This window comes from Acomys minous, assembly GCF_964271855.1.
Source record: "Acomys minous genome assembly, chromosome: 7".
NCBI classification, from domain to species: domain Eukaryota; kingdom Metazoa; phylum Chordata; class Mammalia; order Rodentia; family Muridae; genus Acomys; species Acomys minous.
The window spans coordinates 57,686,657-57,711,959 of NC_140488.1; positions in this window are offsets into that span (position 1 = coordinate 57,686,657).

Sequence of the window (25,303 nt, forward strand, 5' to 3'; positions counted from 1 at the left end):
TCTATTTGTATTTTTCTGTATGTAGACCTCAAGTTAGAAAAACATCATTTGTTGAAGATGCTGTCTTTTTGCTATTGTATGATTTTAGCTCCTTTGTCAAACATCAAGTGCCCATGGGTTTCTGTGTTTATTTCTGGGTCTCCAATTCAACTCTACTGATCCAGTAGTCTATAAATATGCCAACAGCATGCAATTGTATTTACGAATGCTCTTTTGTATAGCTGTAAGATCGGCATGGAAATTCCTTCAGATATTCTTCTATTGTAAAGGATTGTTTTAGCCATTCTGTTTTTTTTTTCTTTCCGAATTAAGTTTAGAATTGTTCTTTCAAGATCTGTAAAAAATTGTATTGCTATTTTTATGGAGATTACATTGAATCCATACATTGCTTTTAGTAATATGACAATTTTTACAATATTAATCCTACCACTCTATGACCATAGGAGATCCTTCCATCTTCTGATACATTCTTCAATTTCTTTCTTTAGAGACTTGAAGTTCTTGTCATATATACAAGCCTTTACCTTTCTTGATCAGAGTTACACTAAGATTCTTTATATTATTTGTTCTTATTGTGAATGGTGTACTTTTCCTAATTTTTTCTTAGCAATTTGTCATTTGAACACAGGAGGGCTACTCATTTTTTAAATTAATCTTCTATCCAGCAACTTTGCTGAAGGTGTTTCTCAGCTGTAGGAGTTTTCTGGTGGAATTTTGGGATTCACTCATGTATACTATCATGTCATCTGTGAATAGTGGTACTTTGAGTTCTTCATTTCCAATTTGTATCCCTTGATGTCCTTTAGTTGTCTTATTCTTCTATTTAGAATTTCAAGTACTATATTGAAGAGATAAGGACAGAGTTGGGCAGCCTTTTTTTTTGTCAGTGATTTTACTGGAATTGATTTGAATTTCTCTCTACTTAAGTGAATTTAAAGAAGGTGATGAATGAATATTAGTCTCAAGCTTTAAGTCATAGGTAAATGTCAGCATATTTTCTTTAAAAACCAGTATAAACTTAAGCAAACTAATGTCTTTCTCTAACAAACACAAACATAGAAATATGAGCTGAGTATAGCACAATCAAAAACAATTTTGAGAAATTAACAGCAAAAATTAAGCATTCACAACCCCCAAAAATTCTACCGGAGAAATTTTACATCTGATCAACACTTTCAGCAAAGTGGCTGGATACAAAATTAACTAAACAAAAAAACAAACAAACAAAAACAAAAAACCCACTAGCTGAACTGTATATAAAGGACAAATGTGCTGAGAGAGAAATTATGGGAACAACAACCTTCATATTAGCCACAAATAATGCAAACTATCTTTGTGTAACTCTATCCAAGCAAATCAAATATCTGTATGGCAAGAACTTCAACTCTCTGAAGAAAGAAATTGAAGAAGATATCAGAAGATAGAAATATTTCCCATGCTCATGTATAAGATTGACACAGTAAAAAAAAAAAATGGTCATCTTATGAAAAGCAATCTTGCAGACCTTGAAAGAACAATTCTTAACTTCATATAGAAAAACAAAATAGCTAAAACCATCCTGTACAATAAAACCACCCTGTACAATAAAAGAACATCCATCCCTGACTTCAAGATGTACTACAGAGTGATAGTACTAAAAGCTGCATAGTATTTGCAGTAAACAGACTGGTTGATCAATGGAATCAAATAAAACACACAGACGTAAACAGACATATCTATCATATTTGACTTTTGACAAAAGTTAAAACCATACACTGAGAAAATAACTGAAAGCATCTTCAACAAATCATACTCATCCATGTAGAAAAGTGCAAATAGACCCATATTTATCACCATGCACAAAACTCATGTCCAAGGGGATCAAAGGCCTCAACATTAAACCAGAAGAAATATATAAGAGGAGAATATTGGAAGCAGCCTTGAACTCATTGGCACAAGAGACAACTTTCTGAATAGAACCTCACCAGCTCAGACTATAAGATCACCAATTAATTAATGGAACCTTTTGAAACTAAAATGCTTATGTAAGACAATGGGCACTGTCAACAGCACCAAATGACTGCCAAAAGATTGGGAGAAGACCTTCATCAACCCAAAAGATCACTAATATCCAAATATATAAAGAACATAAGAAATTAAACATGAAAGAAACAAATAATTCAATTAAGAAATGAAGCACAGAGCTAAACGGAGAGATTTCAACAGAGGAATCTCAAATTCTCAAATGGCTGAGAAGCATTTAAAGAAATGTTCAATGTCCTTAGTCATTAAGAAGTTCAAATCAAAATAACTCTGAGATTCAATCTTAAACTTTTCAGAATAGCTAAGATCAAATACTCAGTTAACAGCTCATGCTGGCATGAATGTGACATGCCCACTTGTATAGCCACTTCGGAAATCAATCTGGGGTTTTCTCAGAAAATTGGAAAGATCTAGATGTACCACTCTAAGTATATACCAAAAATACCATACAAGTAAATTTGTTCATATATGTTCATAGAAGCTTTATTTTTTTAGACTTTCAAATTTTTTTCTTTTTACATATATATTTTGTATTACATATAAATACAATAAACTACATGCAGCACAATGAACCATGAAAGAATCAGGAATTATAAAAATGCAGCATTCATGTTTTCGCTATTTGAAGTTGGCAACCTTGAAGAAAACATTTTTCCTATTTTGGTGAGTCTCAAATTTTCAATGTAAATCAATATCTATCATATCTTTTCATTGTCAACTTAAACCTCAATCTATACTCAAAAATCCTCTTAACCTCTAAACAACTAAGCTTAATTGTAAAACTGAACTATCTAATCTTCATTCCCTTTGGAGACTTGAGAAAGATTAACAATTAATTACTTAAGTAAGCTGAAAGTGCAGGTTAGCAGCTTCTACAATGAATAAAAAATAAAAATAAATAAAAACAGAGATAATAAGATACCTAAACAGTCACCCAAAACTCTCTATAACATTGGAGCATCATCTTTAGATATCTGACCCAGTATATCTGGCAGACGTACCAGTGAGGAATTGCTTAACCTATCTTGGTATGGTTTGGCCTTCAATTCTGCCTGAATCCAAGCTTGCCCATTTTTAGGTAGAATACTGTCTGTGGCCAAAATGACGACATATTGCCTAGTGGCTAGTTTGCCAAATTTGAGTTGTATGGGTACAATATATATAATGCGTGTGACTAATGATCTTTACTTTGAATTCTATACCAATGTATGTAAAATTAAACTGATTTTGCATCAGTATACAAATTTCTATACCAATAAATTAAAAACATAACCTTGTTTGTGAGTAACAATTAAAACCTTAAATTGAGGAATATATTCACTAACCTACTTTTGTTCTATCCACTATATATTTCTGTATTCCCTCTTCTTTCTTTTCAAACCCTATCTCCATACCTACTAAAAACAGATGAAGGAAAATAGAGACATTCTTGAGTCCAATATCGTTTTCTCTCTGAATAAGACCATTAAAAACTTATAACCAACTCCCAATTAAACAAAATCAAACCTCTGTAGCCCAAGTGAGCAACCAAAAACCAACTCATTCTTTCTTAGGAGAAATGGACATCATTCTCTTAAGGTTTCTTCTGGGTGATTGGGGTGAATAATTCCTTTGTAGGGGCCAAATAAAATTGGGGAAATGGTTAAACAAGCTAGGAATAGCATTTGTGGTACAGTTTCTAAATGTTGAAAAATTCCAGTCTTAATAGAAGTCCTGTGTGGAACCATCTGAACTGCTGGACCAATTGGGAATGGAAGCGTTCTTTGAAGTGGTCCTATTCTGATGAGGAACAGCAACTGAAGCACTTGGAGTTGAAACATGAAGGATGCAGGATTTCAGCATCCAGCATGCTGAGAGGAATAGATTCTGTCAGGTCTGATCCCATATCACTGTCTGGTTTTTTTGTTCTGAAAACATATAATTTCTCACAAGCATTATAGATTCCTAAAATTATAAATATATAAGGGGTGTTGGATGCACAGAATAATTAAGGCTGGTTCTCTGCTCTTTGTATGAGCAGAAGAAAGACATCTGTAAATCTTCATTCATGCCATATGAAGAATGGCATCTAATCCTAAATCACAACAATTCTGTTACCAAAAAGAAGCATTGTCTATGCACAGACATTCATGTCTCAGCCTGGCTCAGAGCCATTCCTATGTAATTAGATTATGAGTATAAGTTTCCTGCTTGTTCTGTAGTTTTAATTCTTTACATACCAATTGTGGTCCCCTCCCTCATCACCCGTGGATCCCACCCTTTCTCCCTCATCCCTTCTCTCCCTCACTCATAAAAGAAGCCCCTCCTCCCCTAACATCTAACTTCAGCTCATCAAATCTCATCTGTACTACCTGTGTCCTCTTCCTCTGTGCCTTGCCAGAACTCCCAGCCAGGGGGAAGTGATCCACATTGGGGTACCAGAGTTCATGTGAGAAGTAGTCCTTACTCCCCATATTGTGGGAGCCACAAGGAGATGGTGCTGCCTATGTACTACCACTTAGCAGTGTCTAGGTCCTCGTCATGTATGATGCTTGGTTGGTGCATCATTGTCTGTAGCAACCTCCTCCTCCTCCTGGACTTTTTAAATGTATATTTTATTTATTATAATTTATTCACATTATCTCCTGATTGTTATCCCCTCCTTCTTATTTTCCCATTGCCACTCTCCCTCCCTCTTTTGCTTATTCCCCTCCCTTAGACCTCTGGAAACAGATTATCACATCTCTTCAGGATAGTCTGCATCCCTTTCCACTGTGTGCCCCCTTGGTCATCCTGTCAAAGGGCAGTGAGCAAATAGCCGGCAGCTAAGTGCATGTCAGAGGTTCAGTGGTAGCCCCTCTCCTTCCCTCTTTGTGGAGAGTCAGCAATTCTTTGGCTACATCTGAAAAAGTGGTCTTGGTTCTCTGCATGCATTGTCCTTGACTGGTTTATCAGTTTGTGTAGATCTCCCTGTGCCAGATCTGAAGGTCTTAATGGGCTCCCTGTGGAGTTCTTGTTCCCTCCCTGATCTTACACTCCCCCACTCTTCCTTACAACTTTTAGCATTCTGCTCAGAGTCCAGCTTCTAGGCCCAGTATCTGTCCCATTTGAACCTCCACTTGTTGGAGTCTCTCCTAGGACGTCTACGTTGGGCTAATATCCATTTATAAGTGAATATTTACCATGTGTGTCTTTCTGGGTCTGGGTTACCTCACTTAGGATGATCCTTTCCAGTTCCATCCATTTGCCTGTTGCATGCTTTTGGATCACTGCCCCCTGGTGGACCTGCATTGTCAACCCACTGTGAAAGACGATGTTCTCAGTCTTCTTGTGACTTGATATACTGGGGTATGGGAGCAGGTTAGTTCCCCTTTTCTGAGAGGGAAGGGAAGGGAATGTGGGGAAGAGGGAGGAAGAGAAGGTAGGACCAGGAAGTGCGGTGGGAGAGGGCTACTATTGGAACATAAGTAAATAAATAAATTAATTAATTAAAAAGAATTAAGTATCTTCGAATAGCTTACCGGGAAGTTGTGAGATGGTTAGTTGGGTACAAACCGGTATTATTATTTTGGAAGACACAAGTTTGGTTCCTAACTACCAAAAGGTTAAGTAGAAATGTCTATAACTTCAGTTCCCTGGGATCCGAGGCTCTCTTTCAACATCCATGGCTACTATGTGTCTATAGTGCCCATGCATGCATGCAGGCAATACACTCAAACACATAAAAATAAAATAATTAAATCTCCCTCAACATAACATATACTACCTGTTATTCTTTTCTGGTGCTCCATATGCTTATGAATTTGATCAGAAGTCATCCAAGAGTATTTCTTGGAAGTTAAAAATTTTCTAATGATTTAGGTCATGGGACTAATATTCATTCACCACTTACTTTAAATTTACTTCCTTTTATTAGTAAAGCTGCAGAAATATCTCTCCTATTTTTCAAAAAGGACTTTATTTAAATGACATTAAATTTATAACAACTTTAACTCTTTCAGATTTATTTTCTATTTCTGGGAAGGCCAGTATATGGTGAAGTGCATGAGACAGGTGTTTTTCTCTCAGAGATAAATTACTGTGATGTCCTTGGTTAGAATTTCTATGTTAATATACACATATTTTCAATTCATCCTTATTCCAAAATAATAAAGATCATGAAGGAGCATTTACTAAATGTCTGTGCTATGTTTTTTCATTCAAAACCTCTTTTTGAAAACATATATATTTTTGATGGGTCTTTCCAAAGATATATCAATATAAGCAGGTGTTAAATACATCTTTATAGTCAAATAGCTTTGTTATAATAATTTAATTGTTTCATCATTGAAGCTTCAGTTACAGTCTTTTAAAAATATCATATTTTAAAATTACAGGATTCTGTTTCATAACTTGTACTCATGAAAAACCATATCTTTTGTTAGTATGACTTTGGTTTCAAGCATTTCCAATTGGTATTTATTAATAGACTTATCTCATATATGTAAATCTTTAAGCAGTCAAGGCTGAGTCAAATACTAAAGAAAAATAAAGTCCTTTAGTACAAAACTAGGCATCACAAAATTTCTTTATTGGTGTTAATTTTCAGTAATGGTGATATTTAACAATACTTTTCTTTGAAATTGATACTCATTTTCATTTTTGAAATTATATTGTACACAAACAAAAAGGAAAATCGTAAATGACTTAAATTAATCCTAATTTAGTTGAGGAAATGAACATGAAAAACAAAATAATCTTGAGAGAGAGAAAAAAGGGAGAGATAGGTAGGTAGATAGATAGATAGATAGATAGATATTTTATAACTTAATAATAGACAATTTAGCTACTTCATTAAAGAAATTATATAGATCATGCATAAAAACATGAAATGTTGTTCAACTTCATAGGTAATTTTATCCTTTACTACTGAAACAACAACATGATCCTACTCTTTAGACCTTTGAGTGTGAGTCAAATTCAGAACATTGAAAACCACAAACACTGGTGAGAATGTGGAACAAAATGTAGTATACATATTAGTAACTGATGGGAATAGAAGCTATACAGATACAATTTGAAGACAATGTTACAGTGTCTTAAAAATCTAAAAGTACTATTACTATAAAATCCAGCAAATATACTCCTGAATAATTCCCCCAATGAACTGAAATTGTATAGAGAAAGCTCTTCACATATATAAATGTGCCACCTTTAGTCATTGCTGATATAATTTGGAACAAAAAAGATACGATAAGATATAAAGTAATCTTCAAAATACATTGCTAATTGAAAGAGGACAATCTGAAGAAGCTATTCAGTATGACATTAAATATATCCTTTTCTAGAAAATTATAATTATGAAATCAGTGTTTCTCAGGCATGGACCAACAAAAGAAAGAAGAAAGGGAAGATGAATACATTGATTATAGGGGAATCTAAAAGGTTGTAAAATACTGTATGACAATAAAGATACCCACAGGCTATTCATAACTCATATGCATAGTATGTATGGTATAAAGCATGAATTATAATATATAATCTAGTATTCAGTTAATGATAAGAGCATATCAATACATTGGTCTATAGCTTGTAAAAAATGTTCCCCTATAATATAAGAAATAAATAGGGGAGAATATGGAATGTAAGGGATAGAAAATACAGACTTTCTAATTATATTTTCTATAAAATATATATTAATGTCAACATGGCATATGGATTAATCTCAGAGGGTACAGTAGAAATTGCAGAGATTAAAAGTAAAGTGATTCATTTCAATTATACAAATTATTATATCAACTTGACCTCAGGAACATTCATTGTCCAGCCCAGAGCTGCGGAGTCCTGCAAACACTGTAAATATCCAGCCAACACCAAGTACAACCAGGTGGCTGCAGGCCTGCCTAAGAATACAATCAACAAGAATTAAGACAACAAAGAACCACTATAAGCCAGCTATCCTACTACAAGCCCTGGATATCATAACACAACTGAAAAACAAGAAAATAATAACCTTTAATCTACTCTTATGAAGATTATAGAGGCTTCAGAGAGGAAACAAATATACTACTTAAAGAAATACAGAAGAAATACAAGATGGAAGCCTTTAAACAGGAAATTAGTAAATCTCTTAAAGAAATACAGGAAAATTGAATCAAACAGTTGAAAGAAAATGAATGAAACTGTTCAAGACCTGAAAATTGAAGTAGAAACAATAATGAAAATACAAATTGAGGAATGAATTATGAAGATGGGAAACTTAGAGAAGAAACAGGCACTACAGAAGTAAACATCATCAACAGAATACAAATGATAGAGAGAATCCCAGGATAGAAGATACTATTGAAAAAAATTGATGCATTATCAGTTAAAGAAAATATTAACTTCAAAAAGTTCCCAACACAAAACATATAAGAAATCAGAGACATTCTGAAACAATGAAACGAAAGAATAATAAGACAAGAGCAAATAGAAGATTCCTGGCTCCAATAACCAGAAAACATTTTCAACAAAATTATAGAAGAAAATGTCCCCAACTTAAGGAAAGAGATGCTTATAAACATATAAAAAGCATACAGAACACCAGATAGATTGCATTAGAAATCCACTCACCAAATAATAGACAAAACACTAAATGTACAGACTAAAGAAAGAATATTAAAAGTGCAAGGGGGAAAGCACAAGTAACATATAAAGTCAGACATATCAGAATTACAATTGCAGACCCTAAGGGATCACAGACGTCAGCCTAGAATACTTAACCCTCAAAATTTCAATCAACATACATGAAGAAAAATGATATTCAATGACAAAACCAAATTTAAACAGTATGTATACTTAAATCCAGCTCTACAGAAAATACTAGAATAAAAACTCCAATCCAAGAGGGTTAAGTACACTCAAGAAAACAAAGTAAATAACTGCATGGTAGCAAAACCAAAAGAAGAGAAACACACACAGATATACACACATATTACCACAACCAACATCAAAATAACTGTAACAATCATTTGTCATTAATATCTTGCAACATCAAGGGACTAAATTCCACAATAAAACCACAGGCTAACAGAATGGATGCAAATACGGAATCTATCCATCATTCTGCCACATACAAGAAACTCTCTCAAAACAAAGATATACATTACCTCAGAATAAAGGGCTGGGAAAAGATTTTGCAAGCAAACAGACCCAAGAAGCAAACTGGAGTAGCCATTCTCATAACTAATAAAATAGATTTACAGCCAAAAATGATCAAAGGATATGGAGAGAATCCCTTCATACTCATCAAAGAAAAATTCACTGAGGACACATTAATTCTGAATATATATGCCCCAAATACAAGGGCATTCATATTTGTAAAGAAAATATTAATAAAGATTAAATCACATGTCAAATCCACACATAATAGTGGGAGACTATAGCACCTCACTCCCACCAATGAACAGATTATCAAAAAAATATCACTAAACAAAAATAATGAAACTAACATCATGAATCAAATGGACCTAATAGATATCTATGCAGCTCTTAAAAACAAGGATATATTGACATTTACAGGAAAATGGATAGAACTAGAAAAAAACATCCTGAGTAAAGAAACCTAACCCTGAAAAGACATTCGTGGAATGTATTCACTTATAAGTGACTATGAGCCATAAAGTACAGTGTAACATTGATAAAATCCAGAGACCCAAAAAAGCTAAGTTACAAAGAAGGCCCAAGGGGGATACTTGAATCTCACTCAGAAAGGGAAATGAAATAGACTTTGGAACTGGAGGGAGGGAGGAAACTGGGTAGGAGAGTAGATGGGGAAGGGAGAGGGGTATAGGTTAGGAGTATGGAGAGCAAGGAAAGGAGAGCCAAGTGAGAGAATGGAAATCATAGGTGAGAGGCATCTCTGAGATTTGCCAGAAAACTGGGATATGGGAGGCCCTCAGAAGTTTATGGAAGTCACCCCGGCTGAAGGTTCTAGGAGTAGGGCATATGGAGCCTAAAGTGTCTACCCCTTGTAGCAAGGAAGGACTTGCAGTGCAGGCATAAGGACACCAACTAACTCACAAAACCTGCAGCCCAAAATATGTCCTGCCTACAAGTTGTGTAGGAAAAAAGATGGAACAAAGATTGCAGGAATGGCAAAACAAAATGTGGTCCTACTTCAGATCAATCCAATTGGAAAGAACTAATCCCTAACACTATTAATGTTACTCTGCTATGTTTGTAGACAGGGGTCTAACATAACTCTTTTGAGATGCTTCAGCCAGCAGTTGGTGGAAACAGATGTAGAGGCCAAAAGCCAATCATTAGACAGAGCTCTCAGGGAGTTCTACGGAAGAGTTGAAGTAATGACATCTTTCTTGTAATACTTGTTTATGGTGAAGGTCATCAAAGACCCCAGTTGTGATAGCCTTTATTGCCCTTCCTGGAGAGATCCTGCTGTTCATATGAACATTTGTAGATGTTAAGTTAGGAAATACCACTGATTATCTGGGCTTCTTAAATTGAGTTTGTATGATTAACATAAAATATAAAGTATCATCTGTATAACTTATGCATACAATCAAAATGTGTAAAAAGCACAGGAGCTATCACTAAAAGTATGAGTTGAGAAAATTTCAGTCCACATGGTATTGAAATAATTTCCTTCTATATTAAAAACAATTATCTTTGAATCTATTAATTTTCATTCTCTATAAAACCATGGAATTAAGAAGAATGATCTATGAACTGTTGTGTAAATATACTTTTTCTACGATAACTTTTTCAGCTCTGCAGTTTCCCTGTTTGATATTATTAAACTGTTCCCACTAATACAATCATCAGTGATCAATTAATTTATTGGTGAATTAGCATCTACATTTAATCTCTATCCTACTAAATATTAACTTGTAATCTTTGGAAATGTGACCAATTTTGACTTAATTTTCTTTATAATAGACAATTTTGCCTTAATTTTCTTTATAATAGAAATAATAAAAGGAAATTAATGACAGTATTGAAATCTTAGCCTTGACACAAGTGCTGGATTGTTTAATATTAGCTATTATTATTATTGCTATTTTTTCTTGAAATGATATTTTCCACCATGACTACCTTCTCTCCTTTAAATTAAAATATGATTACATCATCTTCCCCTTTTTGCTTTCCCCATACAAGCCTTCTCATTTTCCCATTTCCTCATTGCCTCTTTTTCTTTGTTGTTACACAAAGAGAGAGTTGTTTAGTCTATTTAAGCTTATTTATATATATTTATATATTGCTTTCAATTTGATCACTTTTTATTGAATAAAAAATTGGTATACACATCCCTGAAGAAGACTGTTTCTGCCTTTTTGTTAAAAATCATTCTATATTTTCCTGTGGTTCTTTTTCTAGGCTTGGGTACTGTGATGTTTTGTTTTTACTCCTCTATGTTATTATGTCTATTGATGTTTGCCTTATTCAAATCTTATTTAAGAGTCATGTTGTTAAGGAATGATGAGATCATGAGTGAAGTTTCTGTTTTAATATTAAATATATTTTTTTCATTTGTTTTCTCTTAGGATGCTGTACTATGGAGATAAAGTAAACCAAACACTGAAATCATGGATGTAATCAATATAGTTTAAGGACAGATTGTTACCAAAATTCCTATAAAAGTTTTTTTTGGTTTTAACTATCTGAAATTTGTATGCAGGAGAAAATCAACAAGATTGTCCTTATGGTGTGGGAGGTAAAACTACTGAGGCTCATTGTTTTCCTCACAGTCAAGCCCTAACAAGCAACTCTGGCTTGCCTTGCATTCCCACATCACAAGTTGGAAAGATTCTAGAATAGTTTCAACTTTTGGGAATAAATGATAATTATTATTAAACACTGTCCCAGAAAAAGAAGAGAGATTTACTATATTGTTTCAGCAAAATGGATTAATGAATGGTAATGCCTAGAACCTATATGTGAGGTTCTAGTTGTTACTGCCCAGCTGGTGCTCTGGAGAGGTCCAGGATAGGGTCTCTTGTGCTGGATGCAGATGCCCTCCCAGTTTGCTTCATCTCTTGGGTGGCCAGAGCTGATGGCTTAGGCAACTGATCAGAATTGAAAGAGAAAGGAGGGAAAGGGAAAAAGAGCCCAAGGTTTCTTCTCTAGGGACTGGTTATACTGCGGCCAAGGAGGAAAATTTAAACTGACCAAAATTTCCTATGTCTGAGGCTGTAAAAATGGCTTCTGGGTAGAAACTGCACATGGGTCATAAAAGGAGGCTCCTTGATCTGTAGATAGGCCTCTTTGCGGAGATCTCCAATAAATTTGTGCAAACTCAGGCATATTAGACGTAGAATGCTGATGGCCCTAAGTCTGCTTACTTATTTGCAAATCTATAGGGAAAAAGCAAATAAGAGAGAGATAGAAAATAAACCACTCACATACATACATTCAAGAGAAAAGGTGGATGAAATTAGGCATCCCAACGTCAACTGAAGTTAAGCTTCCCAATTTTCAGCACATACATTCAAGAGAAAAAGATCAAGAGAAGAGGTGGATGAAGTCAGGCATCTTAATTTCCACTGAAGTTAAGCTTCCCAATTTTCATCTCTGTTTATTGCAGATGGCCATACTTATACTTCAGAGAAAAGGGAATTACCTCATAATCAAAAGAGTATAATTAATCAGAAAACAGATTAATTCTAAAATATAGCAGGTTACATGTTTTAAATCTAAACATTTTTTTTACCTATGTATCCATTATATAAGTTCATAGTGAGTTCAGAATGACAAAGGTTGACAGGGGTTAAAGTTAATAGGATCTGAAACTTATAAGAGTATACAACTTACAAATTAGGACTTACCTAACAATATATTATCCAGTTATCTCTTAGTTCATTATGAGCTCAGGACAATAATTTTATCTGTATTACATTCTAAGAAACAGAGTAAATTCAGACATCTCTAGGTAGCTTTATTCCACTTAGGTTCATGTGAAGTTTAAACAAACTTGCCTGTATTTATGGTGAAAATATCAGGATTTGTGGTGCCATCTGCACTGGAAACTTATCTGAAGCCACAAACCTGCTACAAGCCTATGCTTAATGAGGCATCAGGAGGTCCACAAAGGTATTTATTGCAGCCATAAACTAACTTTAACTTTTAAAACTACTTCAATCAAATCAGGAATTCCATAATCAGGGATTAATTCATCTTAATAACAAACAGTGCATCTTCAACAAAGTCCTTTAGGAAGTTTGCTCAATCAGTGCTGGTCAGTCCCCAGAAAATAATAGTTCACATCAATGCCAGACATATTTACTTTTGGTTTTTCGAGACAGGGTTTCTCTGTGTAATCTTGGCTGTCCTGGATTTGCTTTGTAGACTGGGCTGCTCATGAATGTAGTCCTGGCTGTCCTGGACTCACTTTTAGACCAAGCTCACCTTAGAATCACAGTGATCCACCCTTGCCTCCATGGGTGCTGGGATTAAAGTCATGTGCCACCATGCATGGCTCTAATGTCAGATTTTAGAGAGAAGCAGCAAAACACAATTGACAGGGTAGTCAGAGGATGGAAGCAATTCTGGAGTACATCACGATAAAGAACTTGCAAATACCACATCACCTGCAGAGATCTCTCATGCCTACTGGATTTTCCAAATTCTATGGCTCCTGACAGCATGTCAGAGGCTGGAAGCAGTTTGGGGGTGCATCATGGTAAAAGACCTTGCAAACACCAGATCACCTCCTAGACAGCCCACCTGGCTAGTGAGCTCCCTTAATAGGGTGGTTCTTGGCATCTCGGGAACACAGGGTGCTGTCTAGACAAGGAAATTAGGTGGAATTGCATAGCCATCATTTCTTTTAAATATTCTACAGAGTAGAACACAAAACTGCTATGACATTAGTTTACTTGTTATACTTTTGGGTCAAGACCAACAGGACAATATGTGGTAAAACATCTTAATTCATGAATACCAAAACAGCATAAAGCATACATCTGAAAAGATAGTAAATTTTAGGAGATCATTAGTGAAGTATAAAACTACATAGATAAATAGCTTCTATTAACTTCTGTTTGGATAAACTTGATTTTATCATTAAAAAGATAAAATAGGGGACCAAGTAACAGCTCAAAGCTTAAGAGCACTGATTGTTCTTGCAGAGGTCACAATTTTGATTTTAAGCACCACAATTATTTGTAACTCCATCTCCAAGAGATCCAACACCCTTCTCTGCTTTCTGAAGGAATTGGCTTGCACATGCTTCATAGATATGTTGCAGGCAACTCGTACACACAAATAATACAATAAGAAAAGATAAAATTCATAATAAGAGAATGACATTTATTTTCAAATGTTCATAGATAACATCTTTTACTTTGTATTTAAGTAGCAAAACAACATCACTGTTTGTAGTTAGAAAATAACTGGCAATTACAAGGAGTCTGCCATATAATGAGAAGATTATAGCTGTTATAAATGAACTGCTATTCATTTGATACCAAAATAATGCGCTGATTTGATGATGCAGTCATTCTCACAGTTTAAAGATTTATTTTTTAATTGTCACTTAGAAAAATCATAAGTTATAATTAATCTGAAAACTCAACCACTGCATCATTATGAGAATATAATATAATACAAATAGTATAATATACCAAGTGTAACTTGAACATATTTTTAATTATATGTTTACTTTAATTTTATGCATATGAGTGCAGAAAAGAGAATTTGATCCATAGAGCTAGAATTACAGATGTTTGTAATATACTGTGTGGGGCTAGAAATGTAACATAAGTCTGCTGCAAGAAGAGCACAAGCTCTTCATGGCTTAACCATCTGTGTTTTTAAACTTATTTTTATTTACTCTAATTTCATTTTCTTAATTCTTTATTAGTTTTTAATTTTAAATGACTTCAGCAGATTAGTTCTCTTAAAGTATTAGAGAGGTACATAGCAGATTCTTTTATTAAGTATATATATTTAATCTTGAGACAGAGAGAGAGAGAGAGAGAGAGAGAGAGAGAGAGAGAGAGAGAGAGAGAAGAGAGAGAGAGAGAGAGCACATATGTAGAATATGTAGTGTTTCTACTCACATGCCAATTACATGTATATGAAGGTGAAAGGATACCTTTATGAAATAAGTTCTCTCCTTCCTCTCTAGTGAGATAAGTTTCTCTTGTTTCAGTCATGATGAGTACGTCAGTAGGACCCAGCAGGCTTCAGGCTATTCTCCTGTCTGTAACTTCCTATCTACCCTAGGAATAATTGGATTAAGTGTATATACCACATCATCTTTCTTTTCAAGTCGATTAGGGTAGATAGAACTAAGATCACCATGCTTGTACAACAACCACTTTTAATTGCTGAACCATTTTGACAGTACCATAAATACATTTTAAAACTTAAATATATTACAAATAAAAATGGATGTTTATTTTTTTGATGTTGGTCATAGGTGCTGCAGTAGAAAGTCAAGTTTACCAACATGCTAAGCATTTATTTACCAAAGAAGCAGAGGGATTTGGCCTTCTTGATAAAGACTGACACTGAGGTAGTTTGCTCCAGTTACTTGATTCAAACATAAACAACTTTAATTGGAGCTGAGAAATATTCCAACTACGAACGTTATCTTGCCCTTGCTGCCCATGAAAGTAGATATCCCACATAAATCTCAATCCCTATTGATTATTGCTATCCATAATTAAAAGAACTCTAGGGATTGTCTTCAAATCAAGATCTGTGAAGCTGCAAGCTCTCACATAGTACCAAGTGTGATTCTCCAGAGAGACATTTCTTCAAGGTTCAAACAGTTTCAAAACAATTTTTATGCTACTACCTGATTAATCCAAGCATAGAAAATGCTTTGCAGAAACATCTCATTCAAAGACAGACACAAAAGTTTTATTACACACTTAACCTAAACCTAGACTTAAAGGCTTTACTTTGTATATCACCACAAAAATATGTTGTGTCAGAGAGCTGGTTCAGGGGGTAAAGACACTTCCACCGAGACTAATGATCTGAGTTGGATAACTGGAACCTACATGATAGAACAAAAAGAAGCAATCACCACTTCTTGCCTTCTGATTTCTACAGATGAACAGTAACATGCATTCACCTATATGCATAGACAGATAAAAAAACCAATCTATTAATATACAAACTAATCAATAAGTAGATGTAATAGAAAGTATTAATGAAAATGTTTTTATCACTAACAACAAACACAAACCATGCATGTAAAATTTGACCTTCCAGCAAGGTTATGCTTGTGTGCCTGGTATAGACCAAGATAAGATGCACCTTTTCTTTGCTGGGAACAGACTAACTGCCAATAACCAAGGTATTGTGATAGCATTACAAGAATTTTTATCATATCATCACAAATAGAATAGCACAAGAAATTTCAGCATTAAAACTTCAATGGAATAAAATACTATTTCTTACATAATTGGATCTAATCTTGATAATGTACTGGTTACATTGATATAAGTACAAGCTTCATTTTTTATTGCAGATTCTCTATATTATTCCTTCACTTTCAAAAGAGCTTAGTAGTAGTGCATAATATATATATTATATCTGCACAGAGGTTTTTGTTGTAGGATAATTCCAATTTAGTGTGTATAAAATAAGGCTTCATTTACTATATATGAAAATGTTTCTATGCAATAATAATTCTTTGAAAATAAAGAAAATACAGTCTTTTAAAAGAATAAACAGATCTATTTTTTCCACCTTGGTCTTAAATACTGTTATGAGGATTACAATCATCCTTTTGTATTCAGGGAAGTATATATGTTTGGTGACTGCTTTCTGCCCTTCTGATATATATGAAACATGCCTATGTGTGATCACAGAGATTCTCTCTTTGTTTCTTTCAATGACTGATAGAGGGATTTTATGAGCGAAGGCTTCTGGGAGTTCTAAGTTATTTCTGTCACTGCTGTTGATACTCTCACAGATCATGGGCAGCAGCACACTACTCCGTAGATCAGTGGCCAACTGTCAAGATTTCACCAGCAAATGCCGAAGCTTATTTGTGGCAAATATAATCCTGTTCATTGGGTGATTCAATATCTTTGCTCATTAACAAATTCTTAGGCATTTATGGATGCTGTCCCTGTTCATTCTGAAGCCAAATGTATTATTTTTCAGTGATTTCTATATAAATAAAAAAAATACTTTCAGAGTTCAGCAATGATTTTTCCACCCAGAGTCTAAGAATATTTTTAAGGTTTTGGCAAATAGGGATGCAGGAGTGATTGATTGTATTTTTCAAAATGTACAATATTAACCTGTGGTTGCTTATTTGTGTCCATACAAGTTAAGAGTCCCTGTTTTTACTATTTCATAAAACTACAAATATTATACTTTTGATATTTAAACATAGATTTCTGATTTTCTCACCCAAGATCAGTTTTTGAAGAGTTAATTTCCATTTCTTATAAAAACATTGTCTTTGTTGGATTGCAGAGTTTTGATTCCCCATTCTTTCCCTTACATATCGACATAAGTTCCTAGAGTTTCCACAAGGATATGAAAAAATTAAATCACTGTCGTTTCACATAAATTTATTTTGTCATTTAATTCTAAGTCTGTATCATCTTGTTTTGGCTTTGCCGTATATAAAGAAAATCATTTTTCCAATTCATTTTGTAGGCACCTGTTAATTTGCTAACTGTTTTCTATTTGTTGGGATCTGTTTATATAGGTCCTCATAGTTTGAATTTAGCCTCAAGTGCTTCCAATTTCTTCTTACTTTTTTTCATAACACAAGTATATACCGTCTTGGCACTTTTTAATAAAGCACAGTCTAAGTAAACTTTCCCGAACAGTGCAGAGTATCACTGAATATTTCAGTAACTTTTTGATGAAGTTTTCTTCATAGAAAAAGCAAAAATGTTCCTGAGGGGGACTTCCTCCCCCTGTATATGCTCATAGGGTATCAAGTGTCTTCTTGGTAACCTGCTGTCCTTCCTCTGAGTGCTACCAGGTCTCCCCCTCCAGGGGACATGGTCAAATGTGAGGCACCAGAGTACGTGAGAAAGTCATATCCCACTCTCCACTCAACTGTGGAGAATGTTCTGCCCACTGGCTAGATCTAGGGGAGGGGAATAAGGGGGAAATGGGAGGGAGGGAAGAATGTGGGGATACAAAGGATGGGATAACCATTGAGATGTAACAAGAATAAATTAATAAAAAAAAACTTTGGCAGGACTAATAGCCAAAACTGTGTCAGTTTCAGGCAGCCGTGGCTCCCACACACATTCTATAGTCTTTGTACTTTATAGAGTTACACAATTTATGTAGAAATCATGCACTGAATAAAAGGTTAGGTTCTATCAATGAGGTTAAAAAAAAAAGAAAAAGCAAATATGTATTGCACTTTAAGTAATCATCTGAAGATGTAATAGAGACTTCTGTAGACATATTATTTATTACACAGAAATCAACGTGACTGGATTATATTAGATCTTTTATAAAGCTGGCCCTGTAATCAGATTCAGTATTCCAAACATGATCAAAGTCAATACACTTTGTGGATCATCTTGCCATCAAAGGTGTCTTTAAAGCATGGCAAACAAGCCACTGAGCTTTTAAATCTCAGCCATTTAACTGTTCAATAAATAGCTTCATTTTCTTCCATTGTTAAAATTATTACTTTCTGATCTAATGTTCTGGGATCTCAAGAAGAAAGAAAATGGATGCCTTCACCATTGTTAGCTCCTCAGGTAGAGAAAATCTGTACAAGCAGCTTTCACTAAAAACAAAAACAAAAACAAAAACAAAAACAAAAACAAAAACAAAAACAGCATGATCTCATATGAAGGGAAGAGCTGGTTAAACATGAAGCCAGATGATTTCCTAGGACATTTTAATCTAAAGACATTTAAGAAAATTTTTTTACCCTATCTTATAACATAGTCACAAAAGAATCCATATGCTTAAATTGGTTTTAATTTTTAAATGTCATTGTAATGACAGCATAACCATGTGTGCTTGTGTCAGGCACTTCTGCGAAGTTTTGTCTGGGATAGAGCTTAAAACAATCATATATGGTAGGAATAATTATAATCTCATTCTATTAATGAGGCTAAAGCACAAAGAGTTAAGAGGATATAGGGAAAATGGACAGGATTACTTCTTATTTTAAGATGACATTCATCTCATTGAAGCACTTAGTCAAATTGGGAAAATATACTCATTTCCTGCTAAAGAAGGTTTTCATGAATTTTTTTATAGTGGAAGCCTATTTAAAAATATATGAATTTGGGTATGCCTTCTCTCCCTTCTCAAAAATTGTTGTGTCAAAGCCCTTAAAATATCTGCACTTGTCAAGCTTAACTTAAAATCAGTGAGGAGAAGTCAAATGCAGATTAGGCTGCCTTCATTCCTGCGTACCAAATTTACACTATCAGCAATGATAATTGAAATATCTGAATCTTTCTTCAAAGTATCCTTGCCAGTTCAGCCTTACCTTGTTTGACCCCCCCTAGGGTTGCTGATTTTGTAAAACATGTCTTTCACTGTATTAAGCAAACCTCTTAGAATTTTCTTTATACTTGTAATATAGTCTATCAATTTATAATATTAAATACTATTTAAATATAAATTTAAATGTGGAAAATAGAGTGGAGAGTGGGATATTACTTTCTCACATACTCTGGTGCCTCACCTTTGACCATGTCCCCTGGAGGGGGAGACCTGGTGTCACTCAGAGGAAGGACAGCAGGTTACCAAGAAGAGACTTGATACCCTATGAGCATATACAGAGGGAGGTAATCCCCTCAGGAACAGTCACAGGGGAGGGGAATAAGGGAAAAATGGGAGGGAGGGAAGAATGGGAGGATACAAGGGATGGGATAACCATTGAGATGTAACAAGAATAAATTAATAAAAAAAGGAAAAAAAGATATTATTAAAATATGAACATTCCATTCCAGTACCATATATACTAGCCTTAATTTTTCAGTAAGATCGGAAAATTGCTACAATGGTATTTTTCTATTGACCCAATGTTAAATACTGAGAATACACAATGTTTGGTTCAGAAAGATTGAAACAGGATCTCATTTGGCTCCTGGGCTGGCCTCAGACTTGTAATCCTTCCCTTGCCTGTGTTCCCTGAGAGCTTGCATTGTAGGTATGTAGGTATGTGTGGAGAGCCACAGATAGCAGCACCCCCTGTTGCTTCCCCGGAGCAATGCGCCCCCTTTTGCGCATGCGCAGTGAGTAAACCTTATGCGCATGTGCAGTGAGCAAGCCTGAAGGCATGCCTGAAGGCATGACGTGAGGTGGCACGATTCGAACAAGGCATAGCGTGAGGTGGCGTGATCCGAATGCACCAACCAGGAGCAACGACGTGGCAGTGTCTGATAGGACCAGGCACACTATAAAGGTTCTGTGGGAGCTTTTCCCTGGGTCACTCCGGCAGTCAAGGATCCTGAATAAAACTGCTGCAAGAAGAGTTCCCGGTATTGGTGTCTTTCCTGCTGGACGGGGGCGGAATCGACAGGTATGTACCACAATATAAAGCAATACATGTTCTATGAATATCTTCACAATTATCTTTAATACAATGATAAAATCCAGCAATTTTATAAACACACAAGTATACTTATGAAGTTATACTAGTCTTCTTATAAGTAAAGTGAAATATTCTTAATATTTCAAAAATGTAATGTTTGGGGATAATTTTCTACTATTCATATTGATTGTATAATCTGTGGAGAGATCAAAGTTTCAGGGTATATGTGCCTGACAAAATATATTCATTTACAAATGGCAAAATGAACAAACTTTTAAAATGAAACACAATTCTTATGCTAATGGAATTTTAGAGATGTGAAACCCCTATTAACATAACTCATATAAACTTGAAGAGATCATACATGCATATCTACAGAAGTACATGTACCTCACATTTACTCCAGGATATAAGGGAAATACAGTATTAATTCTTAAAAGAAAGATACCATACCACAAGAGCTCTAATTTACAATTTCAATTCTTGATACAACAGTCACAAAGATAATTTCATCTTAAAACTTCCCTGAGATAAAATGCAAGGATATTAACATATATGGCTATAGCTATTGTCAATGTAATCACCCCCATTCCATGCATTTTACCTAATGTATAATGATAAAAGTTAATACGTGTAAATCAAGTGAAATAAACATGCCAATTCACTGCACAAATACATAAAGAAAAGTAAAACAATGTTTTCCAGAAGACTCCAAAATTAAAACACTTGTAGCATCTATACACTCTTACCTACTACCTGATTGAACAGGAGTAACTTAATTCTTTCATCCTCAGTCAGTATCATCACTTGCAAGTTAATGCTTATAAATGTCTTGTATAAAAAAGTATGATATAAAGTAAAATCTTAGCCAGCATCCTGGAATGTTGTAAATGTTTAGTAATTTTCTTCTTATTATCATCATTCTATTGGTAAATATAACAACATAGAATGTGGAAGTGTTCAACCAAAACTAGTTGAACTGAATATACAGTGAAAAATCTAGACTTTCTAGTTTGCCTTCGCTTCAGCCCTTTCATATACTCTTTTTATTTTAAAGAAAAAATTATCATTGTATTGCATATAAATGGGCCTGTCAAAGTTTTATTTTATTGGTAACAATTCTATTTTTAAAAGAAAATAATGTATTAAAGGCACTACTTACAAAGAGCTTCATTTTGCAGAGGCAGCTGGGTGGCTACTCTCCACCTTACTGAAGTGTGTGATTGAGGTATCAGGGCAAGCTGCCAACAGAATGCTGTGGGTGGTGTTTTTGCTGGATAATTCATTTTGGGAAAGTAATTCCTCAAGTCTTCAGGTTACTGAATGTCAAATGATAGGTTATTTTCCAGTGCCCACTCTGAGGATTTTGAAGACAAGAGTGCCTCTCTGTCCCTTAAAACTACTGATTCCCCTATGCTCTGGGCATTAAAAGCTTCCTCTTGATGTAAAATACACAAAGACACCACCAGAACACATACCAAGTTTTGTTGTTGTTGTTGTTGTCATTGTTTGTTTGTTTGTTTGTTTTTTAAAGAGCTAATGCCAAGAGCTCCCTTTGGAAACCTACAAGAGACCTCCATGACAAGTCATGCATTTTTCTGGTTTTAGGCCAGCCTTCTTTGTTAATTCAACTAAAATCCACTATCTCACTTCAGAATGCTCTTTTTAGTAGACAAAACTGATAATCTGCAAAGGCTGAAAAATAAGCATGGAGTCATCCTGGCCCATGAAATCTAAATGTGAACATGGAAGAGTCCTCAGGATAATCTAAAACAGTTAATCACCTGAGATAGGAATAGAGATCTGAAGTTTAAAAGCAACAGACCTCAGAGGTGTCTTAGAAGATATGGTGCTGCAATGGTGAACTCCATAATACTGTGTCCCTCCCTGAGGCACCAGCCACACTTGTCTCTGGACTCAGGCTCTCCACTCTACTGTACATCTTAATTATCACCCACCTCCTTTCTCCTTACCGTTTTCCTTCTACTGTGCCTCTATATTTGGATTTCTCTTGTCCTTAGCCTCATCAGACCTCACCTTCTTCCTGTCCATCAGGGCCTCAAACAAGGAAACCTATGATCACCCAGAGTTTGGATTTGCAGCCCTGTAATCTATGAGGAGGAACATAAAAGTTTGTCCTTTTATTGGAACTATATACTTAGTAAGTCTATATGCAGGAAGAGAAGTTTAAGATGTAGAATCACATCATGAAAGTGTTTGCTCATTTAAGCTAAGCATAAAAAAAGTAGATCTTGAATAAGGCAAATGACTGGCCAAAAACAAACAGAATTTATTCTTCCCAATTCCTTATGGCTCTTCTTAGCATGCACAGAAAAGCAGCCAAGTTGTTTCAAAGTGTCAACAAGCTTGTGTTGACATCATGCTCTTTTGACTTTCTCTAGCTCTTTGCTTTCTCTCTTAATTCCTGACTCATTTTATGCCATAAGAATTTCTGCAGCCACAAATAATAAAAATGGCTCAAAGACACGAATTTACAAATAATCAAAACCAAAAATTAAAACAAATAAGCAAATTAAAAACCCCTGCCTTCTTTCCCTTTTCCAAGATGTTGTCTGGCCTCAGCCTTGCTTATGACTGCATATGACTGACTCATTGTTTGCTCATCTACTCTTGTCTGCTGTTGAGACCTGTGGAATCTTTCTCTGAACACTTTGTCAACTCTCTGGCTTGTCCCACAAGCTATCAACTTGCCTCTGGACCAGAGGGTAATAATTCCTAACCTGAATAATACTATCTCAGGGCTTGAAGATGTTAGAAGTAACCCTAGCTGTGAAACCTTCTGACTTAACAGATCTTTGATTTTTCCATTCCCTTGTAGGCTCTTCCAGTTGGTAGTTAATATAGGCACTACTATGTAGGCATCCAGGCATTCACTCATACATGAAAAAAACAATAAAAGAAACTTTTCCAAGAGATGCTAGACAATGCCAATCTGGAAGGAAGACCCAGCAGATAAGCATGAACACAATTGAGCTACAAATGTTCAAAGTGATAGGTATTATAATTCCACAGCTTTGATCATCATATGATGTATATGTATATAAAAATGTCAAATGTCTCAAAATATGCACAATTGTATGTCACAAAAAAACCCAAAATAGAATAGCAAAAAAATAATAAATTCATGTATGAGTGAATGCCTATACTCTCTTATTCAATCTCAAATCCACAGCTCTATTATTATTGTTGTTATGCACACATACATAAACATAAAATGTACTTGGTCATCTATGTATTTTTATAACCATACATATATGGATATCCAAGGTTGATATTGAAAATATTCATTCTCAATTTTGAGGTAGGGCCTTTAAAACCCAGGGTATATTCAATAAAGTTTTGTAAACCTTCCTTTCTCTATGAAATCATAATTGTTACAAATAGTTGGCTAGGGGTTCTTTAAGTATATCACAGTATAAATCATGAAAAGCAAAAAAAAAAGTGAAATTTCTTTTAGCATTGATGGCCCTGAGTTCTAGAATTTTCAAACTCTAGGATTTTAACTCTACACCCTGAGTATCTAATGTGTGTTCTTCTAGGTGCTCATTGTAGAGGATATTGTTGTTGTTTTTTGTTGTTGTAGTTGTTGTTGTTGTTCAGAGACTACAGTGGCAAGACCAAGTGGCCAGACTGAGCTTAAAAAACAGGGATCCTTGGCTCTTTATCCTTTTACAGAAATTGTGAATACTTCTAATGGCCAGAGCCTACAGTATTTGTAGTATAACTTCTGCTTTTTTTGGCCATTCACAGCCTTGGGTTCATTAGTTTCAGCTTCTGTCCAATTCTCATTAGTATAGTGTACATTCTGGTTTCAGTTGTTCCCTGAATTGCTTCAGCTGCCCCATCCCACAATCCTACAGGTCACAGCTTCACCTCTCAGGAAATTTAGTTCTCAGTACCTCTCAATATCTATTAATCAACTCTGAGCAAAAATGGGTTGAAGATTGAGGGATTAGAGCTCTTTCTTACTGATGACTCTAACTTATCAGCTACCTTTCAACTATTTTTGCATCTATAGGGAACTTCCCAACTTGAAATACTTGCTCTTCTCTCTATTGCAAAAATAATTGACTTCAGATGCTATACAAGTATTCTGCCATTGCTATACACCCACATTTACCATGAGGAAAATCAATAATATATTAAAGACTGGCCAGAGCCCATTATTTGGGTTCATGTTGCGACTAAATTGAGTGGTATAGATTACAAAAGTAAAACCTCCCTGAGTAAGTTAGCTACATTATAAAACAAACTATTTCCATAGCCACAAAAATCTTCATTTGCATGCAGACTATCACAGTTCAGCTTCCAATGACACCAATCACATGTTTTTAACAAGAGAACAAGTCACCAGCTCTGCATAAAGATAAGTTACAAGCCTCACAGTGTGAGTCCTTTGTATATCTTGACTGAGCTTATCTAGAGATAAAGCAGTCATTTAGAGTTCTCTATGGTTTGTCTTTTCCAGAACGAAGCCTTCAAAGCCAGTTTAAGTTGCCTGGAGTAGTCATAACAGCAGCAAGTAGTCCTAAAGAAGTCTATGACTTCAGCAGTAGCATGCTTGCAATGTCCTATTCTCTGGAGTGTAGTTCATTTAAAACACCTATAAAATATTCAAAGCATCAGAATTGTACTTAGAGAGTTTAGATGATATGTAAAAGAAGGACTGATACTTTCCAGCTGTAAAATCAAAGAAGTGCGACATAAGATAAAAGTCTGATAGCTGTTTGTCAGAGCAAAAAACTGGCTATTTCCTTCCTAATAGCTTAGTTGCCATGAAAGAAATGTAAGCATTAAAGAGTTCAT